The sequence below is a fragment of the Ovis canadensis genome, chromosome 22, assembly GCF_042477335.2.
Source record: "Ovis canadensis isolate MfBH-ARS-UI-01 breed Bighorn chromosome 22, ARS-UI_OviCan_v2, whole genome shotgun sequence".
In the NCBI taxonomy this organism is placed as follows: Eukaryota; Metazoa; Chordata; class Mammalia; order Artiodactyla; family Bovidae; genus Ovis; species Ovis canadensis.
This window is the reverse complement of record NC_091266.1, coordinates 62,607,033-62,625,197: the sequence shown is the minus strand read 5'-3', so window position 1 is coordinate 62,625,197 and position 18,165 is coordinate 62,607,033. Positions and strand designations below refer to the sequence as shown.

The window sequence follows — 18,165 nt, the reverse complement described above, 5'->3', positions numbered from 1 at the left end:
ATGCAAAGAGCTGGAAAAGACCCTGAAGCTGGAAAGATTGAAGGCAGAAGGAGGAGACGACAGAGGATCAGATGGTTGGATGGCATCACTGACTCAATCGATATGAGTTTGAACAAGCTCTGGAAGATAGTGGAGGACAGGGAGGACTGGTGTGCTGCAGTCCATGGGGTCGCTAAGAGTCGGACATGACTTGGCAACTGAACAACAACAATGCCTGGTGATGAAGCCTCCATAAAATATCCCAACAGTGTGGGCTTTGGAGAGCTCCCAGGTGGGGTGAACACATCGGTACCTGAGTTGGGTGACACCCCCCAGCTCCCCGGGGACAGAAGCTCCTACCCTCAGAACTGGCCGTGCGCCTCTCCCCCAGACCTGGCCCTGTGCCTCTCTCCATCTGGCTGTTCATCTGTATCCTTTATAACATCCTCTAAAAAGCTGGGAAATGTGCTGAGTTCTGTGAGCTGACCTGGCAAATTAATCGAGCCCAGGGAGGGGCTTGAGGCAGCCTTTGCTTTCGAGCCGATCAGTCTGAAGCCCAGACAACAACCTGGACGTGCGACTGGCATCTGATGGGGGGGCGGTCTCCGGGGACGGAGCCCTTCACCCAGGAAATGTGAAGCCACTTCTGGATGATGTCAGAATCCAGGTCCACTGCAGGAGGCCCAGCTGGTGTCACGGAGAACCGCTGGGGTGGGGAACCACCAGCCGTCTGAGAACCTCCACACATTCTGGGGCCAGGAGCGTCAGAAGTGACGAGTCCTGTGCAGACATGAAGGAGACGTACCAGAGCAAAGAAAGGCTGGATTTTTCTTTTTCTAAAACACCTGTGAAGACGGAGGCAGAGACTGAGGCAACGCAGCCGCAAGCCAAGAATTGCCAGGGGGCCATATGAGCTGGAGGAGGCCGGAGGGACCCTCCCCTGGAGCTTTCAGAGGAAGCCGGGCCCTACTGACAGCTTGATTTCAGAGGTCCAGCCTCCAGATCCGTGAGACGCATTTCTGCCGTTAGTGACCGAGTCCGTGTTCATGTCCTACAGCAGCCCTGGGAAATGGATACAGACGCCGAGCTAAGATAGTTGGGACAGTGTTTCTAAAATGCCTCTAGCTCCCAGTCGGCCGGTCTCCCCCTTCACTGGCTGTGGGATCCTTCCCGGTCCTTCCAGACCTCCTCCTTCCTCCTCTCCCACGCCCATCGGTCATCAACCTTTCACATTCTTCTTGCAGTTAACTTCCCACCTTTCACTTGCTCTGTCTGCTCACCCTGAAGGTCAAGGCCTCCTTCATCTCGCGGGGCAATCATGAGAATTCGGTGAGGAGCCACAAGAAGCAGTGTTGGGTGTGCCCCCCGGGGCACACGGGGAGGCAGTGGGGGCAGCCAGGTTGCTCTCCCAGGGCTGGTCAGCCTGGTGCCTGTCGTCCACCCTGCGCCAGCCCACATGCCCCGCTCTCTGCCCAGGGGCCTTCAGCAGCAGTTCCCACGCGCCTGTGTCCTCCCGGCAGCATCACAAGATCTGCCTCGCCATCCACCCATTACTGTCAGTCGCTCAGTCGTGCCTGACTCTTTGCAAACCCATGGACTGCAGCCCACCAGGCTCCTATGCCCGTGAGGTTTTCCAGGCAAGGTTACTGGCGTGGGTTGCCATTTCCTTCTCCAGGAGAGAAGGGACCCAGGGATCCCGACCCAGGGATCGAACCCAGGGATTGAACCTTCCTGACCCAGGGGTCGGGGAGAAGGGACCCAGGGATCCTGACCCAGGGATCGAACCCAAGTCTCCTGCCCTGCAGGCAGATTCTTTACCGACTGAGCTACAAGGGAAGCCCAAAAGAAACCAAATACATGTATCGAAAAGGAAATCCTATCATTAGCATAAATAAGAAAACCAGTCTTGTTAGCATATATAGAGATGATCTTAACAATCAGTTCAGTGGGGAAGGGGAAGACATTTGCACTGAACATTGGCCCCGAGGAAGGCTCTTGGGCCAAAGCCTGTTCAACAGGCTTTGAAGACACAGTGACATCAAACCGGGCCTCTCCCTTTGAGCAAGAGGAAGCCTGGAAGGGAACAAAGAAGGAAAGGGCTTTCTCCTTTCCTCATTCAGAGTTGTTCGCTGCTGTGTTCTCTTGCTACCAAAAACCATCTCAGGACTTGTATGCATCAAAGGGCCCGAGCAAGAACGTGAAAAGACACCTTGCAGAATGGGAAGACGTATTTGCAAATTACAGATCTGATAAGGAACTAGCATCCAGAATATACGCAGAGCCCTCAACACTCAACAATAGGAAAACAAATAACCCAGTTACAAAATAGATAAAGGACTTGAACGGGCATTTTTCCAAAGAAGATACACAAATGGCCAACAAGCACATGAAAAGATGCTCAGCATCACTAACTGTTAGGGAAATTTAAACCAAAAGTGTCAGTCTGTCAGTCACGGCTGACTCTTTGAAACCCTAGGGACAGTAGCCTGCCAGGCTCCTCTGTCCATGGGATTTCCCAGGCAGGAATACTGGAGTGGGTTACCGTTTCCTTCTCCAGGGGATCTTCCTGATTTGGGGGTGGAACCTGTGTCCCCTGCCTTATAAGCAGGGGACTGTGTGAGTTGGGACCCAAGCAGGGACTGACTGTGTGAGCCACCAGGGAAGAGAAATGTAAACCAAAACAAAACCACGATAACTTACCACTCACACCCACTAAAATGGCTGGACTTCAAAAATTATCAGAAAACAACAAGTGTTGGTGAGAATATGGAGGCACAGGAATCCTTACGCTGGTGGAATGCAAAATGGTGCAGCTGCTGTGGAAACAGTCGGGAGGATTCCTCCAACAGTGAAACCGCTCTGTCCCCAGTAACTCCACTCTTAGGTATACATCCAAGAGAACTTCAGCAGGAGCACAAGAACCTGTACACCAATATCCACAGCAACGCTCTCTACAACAGTCCAAAGGCAAAAGACCATCCAAACGTCCATCAACCGATGAATGGATAAGCTGAATGGAACTGTGGCAAGTGTGTACAATGAGCTATTAGGCAGCCACGCAAAGGAATGAGGCATGAACACCTGCTACAGCGTGGGTGACCCCCCAAAACACAAAGGGAGGTGAAACAGATCAGACGAGAAGCTCACCTACTGTCTGATTTCATTCCTATGAAATAGCAGAATCCACCAGTCCACAGCAATCAAGAGAGACAGAAGTCAGACACATGATCGCCAGGGGCTTGGGCGAGGGGGAAATGGGATTATCTGCTTAATGAGTACAGAGGGTCCCTCGGGGTGATGAAAATGTGCTGAACTAGGCAGACACAACAGCTACAACATTACGAAGGTAATAAATGCCGTTGAACTGTACTCTTTAAAGTGGCTAGCTTTTGGTTATGTGAATTCTACCTCAATAAAGACAGAGCATCCCAGGAGTGCCACGTACTGTACTCCGGGATAACGGCCACTTTCACCAGGCTGGCTTCCAAGACCCCCAAGAATAAAAACATTAGAAGAGATCCTGATGCTGGGAAAGCCTGAAGGTGGGAGGAGAAGGGGATGATGAAGGATGAGATGGCTGGATGGCATCACCGACTCAATGAACATGAGTTTGAGTAAACTCCGGGAGATAGTGCAGGACAGGGGAGCCTGGCGTGCTGCAGTCCATGGGGTCACAAAGAGATACGACTGAGCGACTGAACAGCAACGACAGAGAACATTCAGAGAAGGCAGTGTGCCTGACATTGGTTGAGTGCTGTGTACTCAGGGCTTTCCCCTGCTCTCTCATTTCATCCTTACAGCAACAATAAGAGATCAGGACCCCTGCGGTCCCCACTTCACAGGTGAGGAAACTGAGGCACGAGAATACTGAGTAATACAGACCAGGAGCTGACAGTGTCCTCTGGGTGGGGACGTGAGGGGTGTTGGAAATGGGGCCGTAGATGGAATATCCCAGTGGGTACGTGGGGCTTCTATACAGGATCCCAGTCTCCACACTCCACCCATTTCTGCATTAATCGTTTCTCTTGATTAAACACTACTCCTACATACTGTGGGTCCCATTGTGCTAAATTACATGGGGAGCATGCATTGCAAATTACACTCATGATTAGAAGTTACACGGCAACATTTATACTAATTAAGCTAGGTCTCATTCCTTTTACTTTAATTTTCAAACCGGGCAGAAACCCAGCGCCTTATGTCCACGTGTGAACGGCCACAAACGGATTGAATAAAACACACTTTCAATTCTCAGCTCTGCAAGATGATTTTAGACTTAAAACTGCTTACAGTACTGTGCTGCCTCCTTTAAAAAAATTTTTTTTTAAACCTTATTAACAGGATGAATGTGACCGAGTACAGTTCTGAAATGGAAACCACACAGGCTGCTCTTAAAATCGACAGTGCTACTGTTTGTTTTTAATGCCTTAGAAAACATTTTTAAGAGTCTGTTTTCCCTGAGCACGACTGACTTTTTAAATGTATTTCCCCAAGAAATACAAATGACTGCTACCCAGTGCAATTAGGAGAACATGAAGAAAGAAATAAAAATAGGGACGTTCTACGGAGTCCACTCAGGGCCAGGAGGCTTGCTGAGCACTTTGTAAGAATCTTCTCATCTTGCTCCCTCGGCCACTAAAGAGGGAACTACGCCCTTACAGGGGTCAAGTCACCCCCGGAGTCTCAAAGCAAGGCAGTGATGGCTCAGGATTTGGACTTTGCATCTGATTCAAAGCCTGCAGCGCTTTCCAGTGCTTCAAACGAGGAGCTACGCATGCGTGTTTGAAAGAAGACAAAACGTGAGCAGTGATCGCCCCCAAACATCTCAGAGCCAACGGATGTTGCTTCGGTCTCCAGCTCGTGTTCATTTAGGCAGAGACGGCTGCGTGAACACCTGCTGGGTGCTGGGCAGGGTGTCGGGAGCGGGGAAGACGAGGATGACCGAGGGCAGCCTCATCGCCGCCTTCCCGGGCTCTGAGACTGCGGGCTTTTCCGGCCAACCTGCCCGTAGTCACGTCTTCCCTCCCGGGACCCCGTTTCCAATCACTGGGACCTAGAGGGAGTGAGCCCACTGCCACGTGCCCCTGGAAATCACCGTCTCCCTGACCTGGTCGCCTCCGGGGCCCTCCTGCACCGCCACCTTTCCACACACTTCCGGCGACACCCTCCTCACTTGCCCGCGGCGTGCGCTCCAGCACAGGTAAGCAAACGGGGATGCAGTCCGCTAAGCGGGGCGTTCATGGTCTGCTACGGCTCAGCTCTCTGCTCTGTAGGCCCTGGGCCCTGGATCTGGGAGGGGAGGAGGGCTGGCGGGGGCGCTGCCCAGGGGCACAGCCTGGAAATGAAGTCCAAAGGCGGAGGCCGGCCCCGCAGCCTGCAGACGTCAGACAGGAGGGCCAAAGGGGTAAGGGAGTTTGTTACTGGGAAGCCAGGTGAGACCATAAGCTCTTCGACCCCGACACCCCTTATTACAGGTGAACATCAAGCCGCCGCAGGTCTGCCCTGCCCACCGGGGGCTGACTGGTACAGGTTCCCTGGTCCCTCGTGCTGAGGACGTTCCCATTCACATCTCCCGAGAGCCCGGGAGCCCCCGGGAGGTCCCCGGGGCAGGAAATGGAAGACACAGGTCTCTGCCTGTGTTGTGAAGACTGTTCCTCAGGGGAAGTGGGGGTCCCAAGCAGGCCCAGAATCTGGGGGACAGAACGGGAGCACCCCCCGGCCACCTTACTGGCTGCAAAGCCACACTGAGGGAGGTGGGATTTAAATAGCATCCAAAGGAGTAAAATCGTATAAAATCTCACTGTGTGCCTGATTGGGACAAAGTACTATGGGAAAGGGCTTCCCTGGTGGTATCCAGTGGTTAACGATCCTCCTCGCAACGCAAGGGACACAGGTTCAATCCCTGGGCCAGGAAAGACCCCACGTGCTGCAAGACAGCTAACCCACCGGCCGCAGCTACTGAGCCTGAGCTCTGGAGCCTGGGAGCCGCGACGACGGAGCCCGCGCACCCGAGAACCTGCGCGCACAGGAGCGGAGCCTCTGCCGCGAGAAGCCAGCGCTGGAACTAGAGAGCGGCCCCCTCGCGGCAACCGGAGAAAAAACCCGCGCAGCAAGGAAGACCAGCACAGCCAAGAAAAATAAATCAGTGATTCTTTAAAAAGTACTATGCGAGAAACAAGGCAGGTCTTCCTTATTCAGAGCCTTTTGCCAGGACATCAACCACCACTTCGTGTGAAAGAACAGGGATTTATAACTGGATGCTCTTTGCTGCCACCTCCCCTAGAAGTGGCCCCTCACGCTTTTCTGTGTGCGGTCCCATACACAACACACACACACACACACACACACACACACACTCCTCTGAAACAAAGCACAGCCCAGCAGCACCAAAGTTGTTTGGAAGGTGACAGATGGCTTTTCGTATAAGAGGTAAAGGACTGTGAAGTTTGTCACTCTAGCCTTTCCGACGTGAACTAGCCCAATGTGCTGTCATAGTGCAAACAGCAATGAAAAGGCCAAATTTAAGGTGAGCTGTAGATCCCATTCATGACGTTGCTGGGGTGCCCTTCTAACAGGCGGGGAGGGGGTGCTCCCAGGGAGGAGGTCAGCCCTGACCCAGCAGCTTCCTGCCTCTGTGCGTGACCCCGAGTGAGCAGGCTGAGTCATTAACCGTAACGCTGAGAGGACCTGAGGTCCCTAGAGGAGCGTGCAGGAGCCTGGAGGGGTTCCCTGTACTTTGCTGGGGAAGACTGACATCCCGGGAAAAACTGATTTAAATGAAACACTTCAGAGGATGCAGCCTCGTGTTTGTTCCTCTCATCAGTAAGCCTGTCCTCACCATATGTATCCAAAATCATTCAAGGGCAAGTAGCACAAGCCGTTGAAAAGTAATCTGAATATCCATCAAAGATACAGTCTCTGTGAGAACAGATGCGATTAGAAAATGATGCAGTCTTGATAGAAGCCGCAGGAGAAAGAAAAGGAAAGAGAGAGAGAGAATAAAAGAAGCAAGGAAAGAAGGAAAGGAAGAAAAAAAGAACAGTGGGAGTAGGGAGGAAGAGAAGGAAGAAAAAAACAGAAAAGAAAATCTTTCTCCCATTTTTTTAATTGGTTAGTCAGTTTTCATGTCAAATATTTCCTAAAATATCTTTACAGTTTCCACATTAGCTGAAAGATACATATCCAAAATTTTAAGCATGTTCTCTTTGCTTAAAGAACATTTAGATATTACATTTTAAGCGAGGAGAAAGGACTTTCATATTAAACAGCAATTTAACGCACAGGAAGACATAAAATCTGCACAATTCCTTTGGACAAAACTGTTCACTCACCACCTACACGGATGTTACATTTTACAAACTGGTAGCATAAGCTCACAGACAAACTTAACTGGGAATAGAATTGCTATGACATTCCTAAATTAACAGTGAGAGGCAACATTCGATATTACATTTTAAAAGCTGTTGGAAAATGCATTTTTCTCCCAACCTAAGCCAAAGACATAAAGAAGCTTCCGGAAATCCCTTTTCCCATCTGTGTGCCGCATCCCCTGATACTTACAGAGCAAGGCTTTCTGAACAGCCCCGAGGTGATCAACTCATTCAAACCCATGTCCTCGGCACTGGAGTCTCACTGGCTGACAATCGGAACATTTCCAGGCAGGCTACTGATGTGAAAGGCGATACATAATTTATGTGGGTATTCCCTCTGTAGTTCTGTAAAGCTAGCAGCTGCCAGTGCCCAGACTATGTCATCAGAAATCAGAGCCCAAAATCCAGCAGGGGGAAAAAAGTGTCAGGAGAGATTGCTCATCTCTAGTGGAAATCAACACTCACAAATAAAATTATAATTTGCACTGGTGTCGTTTAAGTTTAAAATAAATCAGGAAGAAAGGTGGTGGAGAAACAGTCCGGCTGAAAGAAAGGCATCTTGATTGCTGGCTGCTGCAGTCAGCGGTCCCAGCTGGGTCATCAAAGCCCGCCGGTGCACTGTGCTTGGAAGGGCAGGAGCAGAGAAGGCAGCGGGCGTCCAGAAGCAGCAGGGTTCACAGCCCACAGAGAGCAAGAAAGGGCATGGCAAGACCCATCTAAGTCCCCCACGCTTCAGATTTCCTTTCCAAACAAAAGTTGCCACCAGCGTTCTCTTCCCCCCGGAATTCCTTCAAAGGGAAACAAAACTGAAATTCAACAGAAAGCGAAGAGAACCTGAAGGAAAACTATAGCACTTGTGTGTTGCGTGCCTTTCCCCAGACAGGCTTCCAAGGTAGAAATCTTTTACTCTAGAGTTTCCCACTCAGCTTGGAGGAAATTCTATTTCAGGCACGATGCTGCTTTGAAGAGAGGACTTATAACAGAAAGATCTGCTTTCTCTCTACAGCATTTCCCAAAAGAAAAGGGGAAATGGACCCCCAGTTTTCACTCTCCAGTCTGTTATCTGAAAATCTGAAGCTCCCGAAGCAGCTGCCTGTTCTGACCAAGTTCTTCTTTTGCATTAACGTGGAAGTTTTTTTTTTTTTTTTAAAACAGAGCTTCTTTCTTTCACATTCTATGGGTTTAGCTGTATGCCCGGAAATGTGGCCCCTTCATAAAGGAACTGCCTTCCCCATGGATGGGTTTATTAGAGGCAGGAGGCATGAAGCTGTGCAGACAGGTCTAACCAGTTACACACCTTTCAGAAGGAACCTGGACACAACCAAGGCGCCAAAGCAGCACACAGTGTCTAGAGGATGGTTTGCTACAATGTCTGGCTCCTTCATCACTGTGGTCAATACTGTTACACTTCCTACCGCCAGCCCCAAGCACTGACTTCCTTGTCCTGAGAATTTTGATCTGAAGTTCTGTTCACTGAGTGCTTCCTGTATGTCAAGGACTGTGGTAGGTAGTTATATACTCTTTCATTGAACCCCAGTTATTTCTGCCTCCAATAAAGCAAAAATCCAGAGGTGGAAAGGCCAGGAAAGACGGCAGCACAGGTTGACAACAGTCCTGTCCTGTGTGTCCAGGCTTCCAGCAGCTCCCGGAAGAACAGCGTGCACCGAATGCCCTTGGCACCTCCTCATCGGCTAGTCACAGCATCACCCTGCCTTCCCAGGCATCTTAGATGATCACGTTACTTGTCCGTAAATCCATTCATTTTCTGAAAACACCACTTCTCGTTCATTTTCTGTTGATAAGGAATGTCTGAAACAATCATCGGAAACCATCTCTACTGCAGACAACCAATGCTACTTGCCTGCAACAGGATTTGAGATCTCTTTTATTCCCGAAGGGGGCCATTATTTCCACCGGTTGCCATGGTGATGTGATGCTGCAGTGTCGCTGCCGCGGTTTTGCTGCTTCCCGATGCAGTCACACCACACACTTAAGTTGAACCATTTGTCTCACCTCTCCCAGGCTTTTTGGAAAACAAACACCTGACTGCAAAACTTAGACAAATGCTCGTCTCATGCGATGACGAACGGGGACAGCTGAGAGGTCCCTGCGTGCCAGCACCCAGGTTGGCAACAAGATTTCAAACAAGGAGAGGGAGCGTCCAAAAATGCCTTAGTTTTTTTCCTTTGATAATTTAAGCAGAGGTTTCTTACTATGTCCAGTGACTTGAGAAATGTTTTTCGAAACCCCAAAGTAAGGAGTTTGGGATGAACAGATATATACTAGTTCATACAAAATAAACAACAAGGCCCCACTATATTGCACAGGGGGTTGTGTTCAATATCTTGTAATAACCTATTATGGAAAAATCTGAAAAATATGTATATACATATATATATATACATCTTAATCACCTTTCTGTATGCCTGAAACTAACACAACATTGTAAGTAAACTTTACTTCAATTAAAACAATGGGGAGCAATAAGTTGCCTGAACCTACTTACTTTGTAATACAACAAATGTTTATTGAATGCCAGGAGAAAAAAAATAAAAGGAAAAGCAACACAACTGGAAACAAGGAACTGTCCATTTTTATTTTGGGGAGCTCACGCTAACTGAGCCTCCGCCATATTCTCTTTTAAAGCAGCAACTTCATACTCCTATTGGTACCTCTGCTCTCTTGCTTTTATTTGTAACTAGTGGACACGTGGGACTTCCGAGGTGGTGCAGCTGCTGCTGCTGCTGCTAAGTCACTTCAGTCGTGTCTGACTCTGTGCGACCCCACAGACGGCAGCCCACCAGGCTCCCCCGTCCCTGGGATTCTCCAGGCAAGAACACTGGAGTGGGTTGCCATTTCTTTCTCCAATGCATGAAAGTGAAAAGTGAAAGTGAAGTCACTCAGTCATGTCTGACCCTCAGCCACCCCATGGACTGCAGCCTTCCAGGCTCCTCCGTCCATGGGATTTTCCAGGCAAGAGTACTGGAGTGGGGTGCCATTGCCTTCTCCGCCCAGGTGGTGCTAGTGGAAAGAATCTGCCTAGGAGATTGGAGATCTCCGGTGCAGAAGATGAAGGAGATGAAGGTTCAGTCCCTGGATCAGGGAGATCCCCTGGAGAAGGAAATGGCAACCTGCTCCAGTATTCTTGCCTGGAGAATCCCATAGACAGAGGAGCCTGGTGGGCTACAGTCCATAGAGCTACAGTCCATAGGGTCACAAAGAGTCGCACACAACTGAAGCGACTTAGCACGCATGCAGTAGACACTCATGTTCACACACAAATACATATTCATGTACTTATTTATGAATCCCTGAGGTCTCTAACCTGTGAAGTTTGGCTTAAATAAGAAAGGTGAATATGAGCTTCCCTGGTGGCACAGTGGCAAAGAATCCACCTGCCAATGCAGGAGACACAGGTTAGATCCCTGGTCTGGGAAGATTCCACATGCCTAGAAGCAACTAAGCCCGTGAGCCACAACTATTGAGTCTGTGGTCTAGAGTCGGGGAGTCACAACTGCTGAGCACACGTGCCCAGAGCCCATGCTCTGCACCAAGAGAAGCCCGTCTGTCGCAATTGGAGAAGAGCTTCCACTCCCTGCAACTAGAGAGAAGCCTGCGCAGCAGCAAAGACCAGCACAGGCAAAATAAATGAATAAAATAACATAGATTTTTAAAGAAAGGTGAATATTACTGGTGGGACTTGCTCATCTGTAAGCCCTGATTTCCAAAAGGCTGAACCGTTCAAGCTGGGAACTCACTTTGAACTCAGGATGCTGGATCTCGGCGGCTCTGGCCCTGAATCCAGGTTGTGGGAGGGTGTCTCCCCACCCTCCAGGACAGCCCCCCAGCAGAGGAGAGGGGTGGGGGGTCGCCAGGAACATGGCAGGTGGCAGCCTTCCTCTGGAGCACACGGACTCCCCAGGCTTCTTTCTGAGCAGACACAGGATGGGTCTGGATTCAGGGCAAGCAGTACTGTGAACAGTGGGACTGTTCTGCCTGAATGGTCTTGAGTGCCAGCTTGGACGCCTGACAAGACAGCGTTAATCGAAAGGGGCGACATCAAATCACCTGGATTAGGTTTCAGAGGCCACGTCTTAGAAAAGGCCGGTGATTTACTAAAGCCCAACTTTCAGGAAAATGCCAAACCTAAGTCTGGCCCCAATTCATTAAGTTAATCTGAGCTGAACTCAGGTTACCTGTGTACCCTGCTCTTTTTTTCTTCCGCCGCTAGATTTGCTGGTTTGGTATTTGCTTTGTTTTGCCTTTTTCAATTTTTTTTTTTTTTTCTGCCACAACACTAATATTGCCCAGGCTTGAAGCTGAGAAGCCTTGTTGTGTTGGGAACAGAAAGAAAACTCTCTCCACATAGGAAGGAATGCTGTGGGGGCCTCAGAAACCAGGCTTTGACAAAGGATAGATACACTTCTCACAACGCCCACTTTACCGAGCAACGAGGGGGCGTGGGAGGTTGGGGTTAGCAGATGTAAGCTATTATCCGTAAAAAGGATAAACAACAAGGTCCTACTGTGTAGCACAGGGAACTGTATTCAATATCCATATCCTATGGCAAACCATAATGGGGAAGAATATTATAAAAGAATGTCTGTGTCTCTCTCTATATATATACACACATGCATGTATACATATGTATGTATGACTGAAACTGTATGGCAAAAATTAGTACACTGTAAATCAACTATAAAAAAATTAATAAAAAATAGTAAATAACCCCATAGCAAGCTGAGACAGACCATGGAAGAAAGGGACACGTTGTTTATTTTGGGATCCTTAGCACTTTTTTCCTGCTTTGCGTGTCTTTTCACTGTGAACTAGGTCCAAAACAAAAAAAGAAAGGGGGAAAAAAAAATGAGGATTGCAACACTTACAGGGACTCCCAGCAGCCAGGAGGGCTACCCAGGTGGCTCAGTGGTAAAGAAACCGCCTGCCAACGCAGGAAACACGGGAGATGTGAGTTCAGTCTCTGGCTTGGAAGATCCCCTGGGGGAGGAAACGGCAACCCACTCCAGTGTTCTTGCCTAGAGAATCCCATGGACAGAGGAGCCTGGAGGCTACAGTCCACAGGGTCGCACAGGGTCGCACACAACTGAGCAATGTCTGAGCACACGTGCCAACAGCCAGGATGCATCAGCTGGGGTTGCGTGAGTTCACGGCCCAAGTGTGTGTGGTCAGAGCCATCCCTGCCCCTCTCTGCTTCCTCTTTTCGGGGAAAGAAGAGTCTTCCTGAACTCAGCTCCGACAGGAAGTGAGGCAGAGGGCAGCCGCTGAGTGCTGGGAGGTGCGCTGGATGGGTGAGGATCCATCCATCTGGCTTCCGGACTGAGGCACCTCAGTTAGAAAACCCGGGGAACCACTTGAGAAGAAAGTGTATTCTGCTGCTTTCGGATGGAAGGTCCAACAAATGTCAATCAAGTTTATCTGGTGTAATGTGTCATTTAAGGCCTGTGATTCCTCATTGATTTTGTGTGGATGAGCTTCCATTGGTATAAGCAGGGTATTGGAGACCCCAGTGTTACCCTGCTACTGTCGATTTCCCCTTTTATGGGGGCAGGCACAAGCAAGAGGGAGGTGATACATGTTTACAAATAGCTGATTCATCTTGTCGTATGGCAGAAACTATCACAACATTGTAAAGCAATTCAGTTCAGTTCAGTTCAGTCGCTCAGTCGTGTTCGACTCTTTGCAACCCCATGAATCGCAGCACGCCAGGCCTCCCTGTCCATCACCAACTCCTGGAGTTCACTCAGACTCACGTCCATCGAGTCAGCGATGCCATCCAGCCATCTCATCCTCTGTCGTCCCCTTCTCCTCCTGCCCCCATTCCCTCCCAGTATCAGGGTCTTTTCCAATGAGTCAACTCTTCGCATGAGGTGGCCAAAGTATTGGAGTTTCAGCCTCAGCATCAGTCCTTCCAAAGAACACCCAGGACTGATCTCCTTTAGGATGGACTAGTTGGATCTCCTTGCAGTCCAAGGGACTCTCAAGAGTCTTCTTCAACACCACAGCTCAAAAGCATCAATTCTTCGGTGCTCAGCTTTCTTCACAGTCCTACTCTCACATCCATACATGACCACTGGACAAACCATAGCCTTGACTAGATGGACCTTTGTTGGCAAAGTAATATCTATGCTTTTTAATATGCTATCTAGGTTGGTCATAACTTTCCTCCCAAGGGGTAAGCATCTTTTAATTTCATGGCTGCAATCACCATCTGCAGTGATTTTGGAGCCCCCCAAAATAAAGTCTGACACTATTTCCACTGTTTCCCCATCTATTTCCCATGAAGTGATGGGACCGAAAGCCATGATCTTCGTTTTCTGAATGTTGAGCTTTAAGCCAACTTTTTCACTCTCCTCTTTCACTTTCATCAAGAGACTTTTAGTTCCTCTTCACTTTCTGCCATAAGGGTGGTGTCATCTGCTTATCTGAGGTTATTGATATTTCTCCTGGCAATCTTGATTCCAGCTTGTGCTTTGTCTAGCCCAGCGTTTCTCATGAGGTACTCTGCATATAAGTTAAATAAGCAGGGTGACAATATACAGTCTTGACGTACTCCTTTTCCTATTTGGAACCAGTCTTTTGTTCCATGTCCAGTTCTAACTGTTGCTTCCTGACCTGCAAATAGGTTTCTCAAGAGGCAGGTCAAGTGGTTTGGTATTCCCATCTCTTTCAGAATTTTCCACTGTTTCTTGTGATCCACACAGTCAAAGGCTTTAACATAGTCAATAAAGCAGAAATAGAGGTTTTTTTGGAACTCTCTTGCTTTTTTGATGAATCAGCAGATGTTGGCAATTTGATCTCTGGTTCCTTTGCTTTTTCTAAAAGCAGCTTGAACATCTGGAAGTTCTCAGTTCATGTACTGCTGAAGCCTGGCTTGGAGAATTTTGAGCATTACTTTACTAGCATGTGAGATGAGTGCAACTGTGCGGTAGTTTGGGCATTCTTTGGCATTGCCTTTCTTTGGGATTGGAATGAAAACTGACCTTTTCCAGTCCTGTGGCCACTGCTGAGTTTTCCAAATTTGCTGGCATATTGAGTGCAGCACTTTCACAGCATCATCTTTCAGGATTTGAAACAGCTCAACTGGAATTCCATCACCTCCACTAGCTTTGTTCATATTGATGCTTTCTAAGGCCCACTTGACTTCACATTTCAGGATGTCTGGCTTTAGGTGAGTGATCACACCATCGTGATTATCTGGGTCATGAAGATCTTTTTTGTAAAGTTCTTCTGTGTATTCTTGCCACCTCTTCTTAATATCTTCTGCTTCTGTTAGGTCCATACCATTTCTGTCCTTTATCGAGCCCATCTTTGCATGAAATGTTCCTTTGGAATCTCTGATTTTCTTGAAGAGATCTCTAGTCTTTCCCATTCTGTTGTTTTCCTCTATTTCCTCGCACTGATCACTGAGGAAGGCTTTCTTATCTCTTCTTGCTATTCTTTGGAACTCTGCATTCAGATGCTTATATCTTTCCTTTTTTCCTTTGCTTTTCACTTCTCTTCTTTTCACAGCTATTTGTAAGGCCTCCCCAGACAGCCATTTTGCTTTTTTGCATTTCTTTTCCATGGGGATGGTCTTGATCCCTGTCTCCTGTACAATGTCACGAACCTCCATCCATAGTTCATCAGGCACTCTGTCTATCAGATCTGGTCCCTTAAATCTATTTCCCACTTCCACTGTATAGTCATAAGGGATTTGATTTAGGTCATACCTGAATGGTGTAGTGGTTTTCCCCACTTTCTTCCATTTAAGTCTGAATTTGGCAATAAGGAGCTCATGATCTGAGCCACAGTCAGCTCCCGGTCTTCTATTTGCTGACTGTATAGAGCTTCTCCATATTTGGCTACAAAGAATATAATCAATCTGATTTTGGTCCATGTGTAGAGTCTTTTCTTGTGTTGTTGGAAGAGGGTGTTTGCTATGACCAGTGCGTTCTCTTGGCAAAACTCTATTAGCCTTTGCCCTGCTTCATTCTGTACTCCAAGGCCAAATTTCCCTGTTACTCCAGGTGTTTCTTGACTTCCTACTTTTGCATTCCAGTCCCCTATAATGAAAAGGACATCTTTTTTGGGTGTTAGTGCTAAAAGGTCTTGTAGGTCTTCATAGAATTATACTCCAATAAAAACACTTCTCTGGTGGCTCCGACAGTAAAGAATCTGCCTGCAATGCAGGAGACCCAGGTCTGATCCCTGGGTCAGGAATATCCCCTGGAGAAAGGAGTGGCTAACCACTCCTGTATTCTTGCCTGTTGAATTCCATGGATGGAAGAGCCTGGTGGACTGCAGTCCAAAGGATTGCAAAGAGTCAGACATGACTGGGCGACTAACACTTTCACCTTTCAAAAATAAAGTACACAAATAAAATTGTAAAATTCAATACAAAACAAAAAACCTGGGGAAGCCTCTAGGGCTGATCTTCTGGAAAAAAAAAAATCCTTTAAGGTAGTTTGTATGGTTAGAATCCTGAGTGATTTGAATAGACTTTGTCTGAAGTTAGTATCAGAAACGGGAGCACCGCTGTCTCTCTCCACACGGCCCCCTGATATGTGACATGCAGCCCCCCATCCCCAGTCCTCTCCTCGGGGTTTATTTTCTACTGTGGAAGCAATGATTTTAGCAGAGCAGGCTGGAGACATCCTGCCTTCTCAGGTATCACACGCATGAGTGTCTTCAGTGCATTTAACCGCCTTTGGTAAAAGAGAAGTGAAGGTGTCTGTTTCAGAGCGATGGAAGCATCCGACAGTGCGGGTCCTTCTTGGAGGCGCACTCTCCCTTCCAGACAATTAGACGTCATTTGCTCACTGCTCCACATCCATCCTAGGAATAACACGGCTTTTTGAGGCTTCCCTTGTAGCTCAGTTGGTAAAGAATCTGCCTGAAATACAGGAGACTCAGGTTCGATCCCTGGGTCAGGAAGATCCCCTGGAGAAGGAAACAACAACCCACGACAGTATTTTTGCCTAGAGAATCCCATGGACAGAGGAGCCCGGGCAGGCTATTGTCCATGGGGTCCGCAAGAATCAGACATTACTGAGCAACTAAACCACCACTTTCCATCATCTTGAAACAAGAGGTGCAGGGTGCCATGCCTGGCAACATGTCCCTGAGGTGAATTTTCTGAGAAACCCGACTCTCTGACACCAAGGCTGGTGGCTTGCGGAACTCTCAGAGAAAGCTCCCTATTTCACTCTAACGCACATTTAAAAAATAGAGGTCAAAACCATTTCATTCAAGGCGGCCCAGGATTTTTTTTTCCAGTGCATGTGCAAGCGTAGCCTGAGTGTCCACACGGACAGAATGCCAAATGAGCCACGTTAAGAATGATCAGGTTCCTGACCTGACAATTTTCCTCTGACGCTCAGCAAATTCACCACAACGCCAAGAGGGCTTGCTCTAGTCATTCTGTGATGCCATCCAGAAGCATTAATCAAACACTGCAGCATCACTGGAAAACAGCCTTTCCACGTAGGTGTTTGTAACAATCTATTGCATGGAGCTATTTCTGAAACCACAGAAGCCTTGGGTACCATCCAGTTCCAAACCCCGCCTGTCGGCTCTGGGCCATCAGCAAAGCACCAGCTGGTAATTCTGTGGTGCTACTCTGGATCCATAGGCCCCGAGAATTTAGGAGCCTCTGAGATCCAAGGCCCTTGCACGGAGGCCCCACGAAGCTTGGGAGTCACTAGCTGTTGGGCAGTCCTTTGAGGGCGGAGCTGGGGGCTGAACCTGGCCTCTTGGATGTGACAGTCACATTCCGGCAAAACGCTGGTCTCCACCCTCTCTTCCTGGAGGAGGGGAACACCATGGATTAACCTTCTCTGCTTCAGAAGGCAAAACAACGGCTCCATCCAGTAGAGACGATCTCTGAGAGCTAAGGGATATGCCCACCAAGCAAAGCCACCTACCAGCCTTAAATTTCTGTGTCTTGAAATGGGATTTGTTTGCAGTCTTTATTTTTTCTTGTTTTTCTTTCTTTCTTTCTTTTTTTTACTGTACCATGCAGCATTTGGGATCTTAGTTCCCCAAGTGGGGCTCAAACCTGTTTCCCTCGCAGTGGAAGCTCAGAGCCCTAACCACTGGACCACCAGGGAAGTCCGGAAAAGGCGTGCGTCTTCTATCAAGCAACTGAGGATGCATTCTAAGAGGACTTGTTTTCAGCCACAGACTTTACACACCAGGAAGAATGAACCTGTCTTCAGGACCAATCCCCTGCTGCCTGCCGTCTCCCATCAGAGCAGAGTGACACCGTCCCCCTCCCCGGGAGTCAGCATGGCCCTGATGTTCAGCCTCCAGCCACACTGATCTGAAGCCTTTCTTCTCAGGGAGGAGAACGCCAAGCATGGCTCCTGGCTGAAGGTGCTCTGAAGTTCTGAGGATAGGGAAATTGTGAGAGGCACCGAGTCCATTCATGAGATAGACCGACGCCCTGGCTACAGCCAGGCTCGCTGGTTTTCGTTTTCCGGGGTCTGCTCCATCCACCTCCTAGAAGAGACGGGGTGCTTGGCCTTTTACTCAACGTGTCTGAAACTCAGCCAGCGAGGAGGCGGCTTCTGCAGCCGGAGCTTCCAGGATGTGACAGAGCCGGGTCAGACGTCCGAGCTACAGGGCTCACCAGGGCTGTGAGTCATGAGGCTATGCTGCTCTCTCGCTTGTGAAAATAACAGTGCAGTGGTGAGACCCAGCTTCCAAATGGAGCTCCTTCCACGAGAATAGGCTGCAAAAATGCCAACAGCTTGAAACTGGCTCACCTGCTTGAAATTCATGGGGTTTGGACCAAACTGAGGGATAACACAACACC

At 48.7% G+C, this 18,165-nt stretch overlaps 1 protein-coding gene across 6 annotated transcripts in view; it reads right to left on the bottom strand.

Moving 5' to 3' along the window:
* PTPRE (protein tyrosine phosphatase receptor type E) overlaps nt 1-18,165 on the bottom strand; it is a 179,879-nt gene that overhangs the window by 77,086 nt on the left and 84,628 nt on the right. The window lies entirely within an intron of this gene.